At 42.5% G+C, this 6,219-nt stretch overlaps 1 pseudogene; it reads right to left on the bottom strand.

The window, feature by feature from the left end:
- Positions 1 to 1,034: 1,034 nt before the first annotated feature.
- LOC138998914 (large ribosomal subunit protein eL38 pseudogene) lies at positions 1,035 to 5,930 on the bottom strand (annotated as a pseudogene).
- Between the last annotated feature and the right edge of the window lie 289 nt (positions 5,931 to 6,219).

A 6,219-nucleotide genomic window follows, 5' to 3' on the forward strand; every position in this document is an offset into this window, starting at 1 on the left:
CCTTCCCTCCCTCCCATCCACGCTCTCTAAAAAGCAATAGAAAAAGCATCCTTGGTTGAGGATTAACAACTACCAAAAAAAAACCTAACCTAGATCTTTATTGCTTGTGATATGAGAATATGGATAAACTATTGGAGGATAAGTTTTTAAATATACTTTATGGAATCTTAACTAATCATTTTGTGGATGATGCATGGATATTTCCGTAAATGTTCTTCCCAAGTAAACAATTTGATATACTACATTATTTAAGTATCCTGATATTCTATATATATTTACCTGTATGACTTACCATGAGCTGATGTTATTTTAAAATTTTACTTTCTCTTGTATTTCTATTGATTTCCCCTTGCTTAAAGTTTCAATACCACTAGTATAGTGGTACTATTATAGTATTAATTTTGATTTTATCAATATAAAACAACACTTTTACCCTGGTTTAGACTTTTTTGCTTTAATTTTACTTTGATAACAATATATCTATGCTTGCTTGAATATAGTTTTTCATCTGTTAATTAAAAACTGTCTTGTATCATTTTGAATGTCCATCTGTATGTATCCGATTTTCAAATTTTGTTTTAAAGCCAATTTTACTTAAGCAGACAGTGTGTGAATTTTCTCAACCCAATAATAATTTATTCTATTGCATTCATTTAAAAATTGCTTACAACTATCTTGCTAGAAAATGCTTTGTTGGCTTTTATTAGAGTTATTTGGAAGATAACTATTTGGTCTAAATTATCATAAATCTGTAATAATCTAATAATTAAAACATTAGTTTTTCCTCTATAAATATTTGGTCTAATTCAAATGTCTCTTTAAGGAAATATTAGGAATGTGGTACTTTTATTATCTTAATTTCATATTACTTTTTAATCTTGGGTTATAAATCACATCAATTTTTACATAATTAATTTTCATATTTCTTAAATTTTTATGTATTTTATTATAGAAATAATATTTATCAGCTTTAGGTTTCCATGGGTAATTTTAATTTTTAAAATTTTAATACAGTTTGGTTCAGCCTGTCTGGTTCATTTCAGTTCCTTCCCTGCCAAACCTGAGGGCAGGGACTGCTTCAGTTTCTCTGCCTGCCCTGTGTCTGTGATGACCAAGGTATAAAGAAATCTTACTTTTCTTCATCTTGACACATTTAGTGTCCCGTCTCCTGGCTGTGAACAGGAAGTCATTGATTTCCTCAGGTTTTGGGAGGCATGGCTACTAGGCATGAAGAGTGTGTGGTGGCCAGCACAGCAACTTCAAACAGCGAGGAGGATGAGTGGGGGTGGGGGGGCTAATTTTATTTTTTTGGTGTGATTTAACCATATTTATATTCAGTTTTTACTACTTAATTCATTTATCCTTACTTGGATAAGAATGCCACATTGCTTCAGGGGCCAAGAGGACTCTCAGCTGTTTTTGGTATTAGGGTGATTCTGGCTTCATAGAATGAGCTTGGAAGTGTTCCTTCCTCTTGAATTTTTAGGAATAGTCTGAGGAGGATAGGTTTTAGTTCTTTCTTGAATGTTCGGTAAAACTCCCCCGTGAAGCCTTCTGGCCCCGGGCTTTTGTTTGCTGGAAGCTTTTTGATGACTGCTTCAATTTCTTCCATAGTTATTAGCCTATTGTGATTTTTAGATTCTTCCTAATTGAGTTTTGAGTTTATGAAGGTTGTATTTTTCTAAGAATATGTCCATTTCTTCCAGGTTGTCTAGTTTTTGGAGTAGAGTTGTCCATAGTATTTTTTAGCAATCATTTTTATTTCTGTGGGGTCTGTTGTTATTTTGCCTCTATCATTTCTGATTTCGTATTTTTGGGTCCTCTCTTTTTGCTTCAAGGTGAGCCTGCCTAAAGGTTCATCAATCTTTTTTATCCTTTCAAAGAACCAGCTCTTGGTTTCCTTGATCTTATATATTTTTTGGCCTCTATGACATTTATTTCTGCTCTGATCTTTATTATCTCCTTCCTTCTGCTCACTCTGGGCTTTTCTTGTTGCTCCCTTTTTAATTCTTTGAGTTGTATAGTTAGATTATTTACTACCACTTTTTCTTATTTTTTGAGGTAGGCCTGTAGAGCTATAAACTTCCCTGTCAGGACTGCTTTCATTGTCTCCCATAGGTTTTGGATTGATGTGTTTACATCGTCATTAGATTCCAGGATGTTTTTAATTTCTTCTTTGGTCTCATTGGTAACCCAATCAATATTTAATAACATGCTATTCAGCTTTCAAGTGTTTGACTGTTTTGGATTGTTTTTATTGTAGTTGATTTCTAATTTTATGCCTTTGTGGTCTGAGAAGATGCTTAATATGATTTCAATCTTATGTATTTGGGGAGACTTTGCTTGTGACCCAATATGTGGTCTATTTTTGAAAATGTCTCATGTGCACTTGAGAAGAACATATATTCCGCAGCTTTGGGGTGAAATGTTCTGAAGATGTCAATGAAGTCCATCTGATCTAGTGAGTCATTTAGGATTGCTGTTTCTTTGCTGATTTTTTGTCTATAGGATTTATCCAGTGATGTCAGTGGTGCATTAACGTCCCCTACTATGATTGTATTGTTGTTGATCTCTCCCTTGATATCTTCCAGGAGTTTTTTGGGTTTGTTTTTTTTAATCTATTTGGGTGCTCCTGCATTGGGTGCATATATGTTTATCAGGGTTATATCCTCTTGTTGTATTGATCCCTTTAGTATTATAAAGTGGCCTTCCTTATCTCTTGTTATGGCCTTCACTTTGGGGTCCGTTTTGTCCAATATAAGTATTGATACCCCAGCTTTTATTTTCATTTTCATTTTCCTGAAAGATATTTTTCCATCCCTTCACTTTCAGTCTCTGTGAATCCCTTCTTCTGAAGTGGGTCTCTTGTAGACAGCAAATGTATGGGTCATGTTTTTTTATCCATTCAGCCACTCGATGTCTTATGATTGGAGCATTTAGTCTATTTACATTTAAAGTTATTATTGACAGGTACTTGTTTGTAGCCATTTTTATTTTTCTTTGCCTGTTTTCTTTCTTAGCTTTTTCTTTCTTCTATTTACACCAGTCCCTTTAGCATTTCTTGCATTGCTGGCTTAGTGGTGATAAACTCCTTTAGACTTTTTTTTTTTTTGTCTGTGAAGCTTCTTATTTCCCCTTCAATTTTGAATGATAGCCTTGCTGGATAGAATATTCTTGGATTCAGTCCCTTGCTTTGCATCACTTTGTAAATCTCTGTCCATTTTTTTCTGGCTTGATGTGTTTCTGTTGAGGTATTATTTGATAATCTAATGGGAGATCCCTTGCATGTAACTTTCTGTCTCTCTGTGGCAGCCTTTAAGATTCTCTCTTTGTCCTTAACATTTGCCATGGTAATTATGATGTGTCTTGGCATGGGTGTTTTTGTGTTCATCTTCTTTGGGACTCTCTGTGCTCCTATGACTTTTTCTTCCTCACCTCAGGGAAGTTTTCTGATATTATTTGTTCAAATAGGTTTTCTAACGCTTGTTCCTCTTCCTGTTGTTCTGGAACCCCTATTATTCGTATGTTGCTTCGTTTCCTGTTGTCCCATAGCTCCCTTAGGCTCTCCTCCTATCTTTTAATTTGTTTCTCCAATTGCAGTTCAGTTTGGGTGTGTTTTGCTTCCCTGTTTTCTTATTCGCTAATTTGGTCCTCTGCTTCTCCTAGTCTACTCTTGAAAGTTTCCATGGTGTTTTTTATTGCAGCTATCTCACTCTTAATTTCTTCTTGATTCTTACATAATTTATTGATTTTTTTCATCCATTTCTTCTTGCTTCTTACATAAGTTGTTTTCCTCCATCCAGTTTATGCACTCTAGGATCCTTATTCTAAACTAGAGGCTCACTGCCCAAAAATTTGTGCACTTTGGGGGGGGGGGGTCCCTCAGCCCAGCCTGTGCCCTCTCGCAGTCTGGGACCCCTCAGGGGATGACCACCTACTGGCTTAGGCCTGCTCCCAGGGGGATTGGACCTAAGCTGGCAATCAGACATCCCTCTGGCATTCCAGCAGCCCTCAGGGGATGTCCACTTGCCAGCAGGGAGCAGACCTAAGCTGCAGTCATACATCCTTAGTGCTGCTGAGGAGGCAGAAGAGGCTCCCACCACCACTGAGGTCTCGCTGCTGAAAACATTGATACAAAGCTATCAGCCTGGCTTGTGGCTGAGCAGAGCTCTCCCATGTGGGAGCGCACTGACCACCAGAGAGCAGCTTCTGCATTGAGCATCTGCCCCCTGGTGGTCAGTGTGTGTCATGCTGACCAGTCATTCCCAGTCTTTCTGCTGTTAGGGTCAGTTTGCATATTACCCTTTTACTATATAGGATAGAGGCCTGGTTCATGGGTGGGAGTTGGCTGGCTTGCCCTGAATGGTGTCCAGATCAGGGTGGGTGTCCCGCTTGGGTGCCTGGCCAACCTTGGTGAGGGACTGTTGGCTGTTTGCAGCTGGTTACACGCCCTTCAGGGTGGGAGTCCCCACTGGAGTGCCTGGACAGCCTGGGTGATGGACTGATTGCTGTTTTCAGGCTGGCCACACCCACATTAGGGTGGGGGCATCCACAGGGGTGTCTGGCCGGTCTGAATGAGGGGCTGAGGGTTTTTTTCAGGCTGGCCGGCGACTGAAGCTCCCAGCCTCTCCATTTTTTCTTTTTCTTTTTTATTCTGGGATTTATTTACCTTTTATAATGGAAACTTTGTTGCCATCACTGGAGCTGAGAGCCGACTCCTACTCGCTCCAGCTCTGAAGTCATTGTCTGCTGAAAGCAGGTATCTGGGGTTTGTTTAGCTTCTATAATTGAAACTTTGTTGCTTTCAGAGCTCAGATGCGGGCTGCAGCAGGCAGGGAACCTTGGCTTCCTCCATCACTGTAGCAAGCAAGCCTCCTGTTTGCTTCAGCTGCGTGGCTGCCGGCCGCCATCTTGGTTGGGTTAATTTGCATATCATGCTGATTAGCCAATGGGAGGCGTAGCAAAGGTACGGTCAATTACCATGTTTATCTATTATTAGATAGGATTCTTTTTCTGATATATTGCATGCCTCTGTTTCACTTAGCTGCTTTTCTGGTGATTTCTCATTTACTTTCCTTTGGGGGTTTCTTTGTCTATCCATTTTTGGTCTCACCAACTGATCTAGATGTCAAGTCGTGCAGGGGTTGCTCCTTGGGTGGCAGTGGTTCCTCAGGCTGTAGTTGCCCCTCAAGTTTCTAGCGGCTCCTCTGGTGAGTGCTGTTCCCAGCATTGGTATCTCTTCTGGCTGGTAGGTGAGGCTGCTCACACAGCTGCTGTTCCTTGGACTAGGGTGGGCTGATTACAAGGCTGCTGCTCTTCAGGTGGGGGTGGGCTGAGAATGGCTGCTGCTTCTTGGACAGGAGCGGGCTGTTCATGTGGCTTCTGCTCCTCGGATGGGCGCAAACTGCTCACGTGGCTGCTTCTCCTTGGATTGGGGCTGGCTGCACACTGCTGCTGTTCCTCAGATGGGGCAGGCTGCTTGTGAGGCTGCCGCTCTTTGGACAGGGGTAGGTTGTTTACAGGGCTACTGCTCCTCGTACGGGTGTGGGCTGCTCGTGCAACTGCTGCTCCTCAGATGGTGGACGGGCTGCTTGCGTGGCTGGTGCTCCTTGGGCGGGAGTGAGCTGCACATGTGGCTGCTGCTCCTCAGATAGAGACAGAATGCTCACCCAGCTACTGCTCGTCAGACAGGTTCAGGCTGCGTGTGGTTGCTGCTCCTTGGACCAGTGTGGGCTGTGCAGGGCTGCGCTCCTCAGATGTGGTCAGTCTGTCTGCTCGTGTGGCTGCTGCTCCTCGGACAGGGGCAAGCTGTTCGGGTGGCTGCTGCTCCTTGGGCCACAGTGAGCTGCACATGCGGCTGCTGCTCCTTGTACGGGAGCTATCTGCTTGCGTGGCTGCTGCTCCTCGGTCAGGGGATGGGCTGCTTTCATGGCTGCTTTTCTTTGGGTGGGAGTGAGCTGCACATGTGTTTACTGCTCCTCAGATGGGGGCAGGCCACTTATTCAGCTGCTGCTTGTCAAACAGGTGCAGGCTGCATGTGTCTGCTGCTCCTCAGACCAGTGTGGACTGTGCAGGGCTGCTGCTCCTCAGACATGGGCAGTCTGCTCATGTGGCTGCTGCTCATCGGACTGGAGCAAGCTGCTCAGGTTGCTACTGCTCCTTAAATGGGAGTGGGGTGCTCATGGCAATGCTGTTCCTTGTATGGGTATGGGCTGCTCA

This window comes from Myotis yumanensis, unplaced genomic scaffold (genome assembly GCF_028538775.1).
Source record: "Myotis yumanensis isolate MYYU_CA2020_CCGP unplaced genomic scaffold, mMyoYum1.0.hap1 SCAF_21, whole genome shotgun sequence".
Classification (NCBI taxonomy): Eukaryota; Metazoa; Chordata; class Mammalia; order Chiroptera; family Vespertilionidae; genus Myotis; species Myotis yumanensis.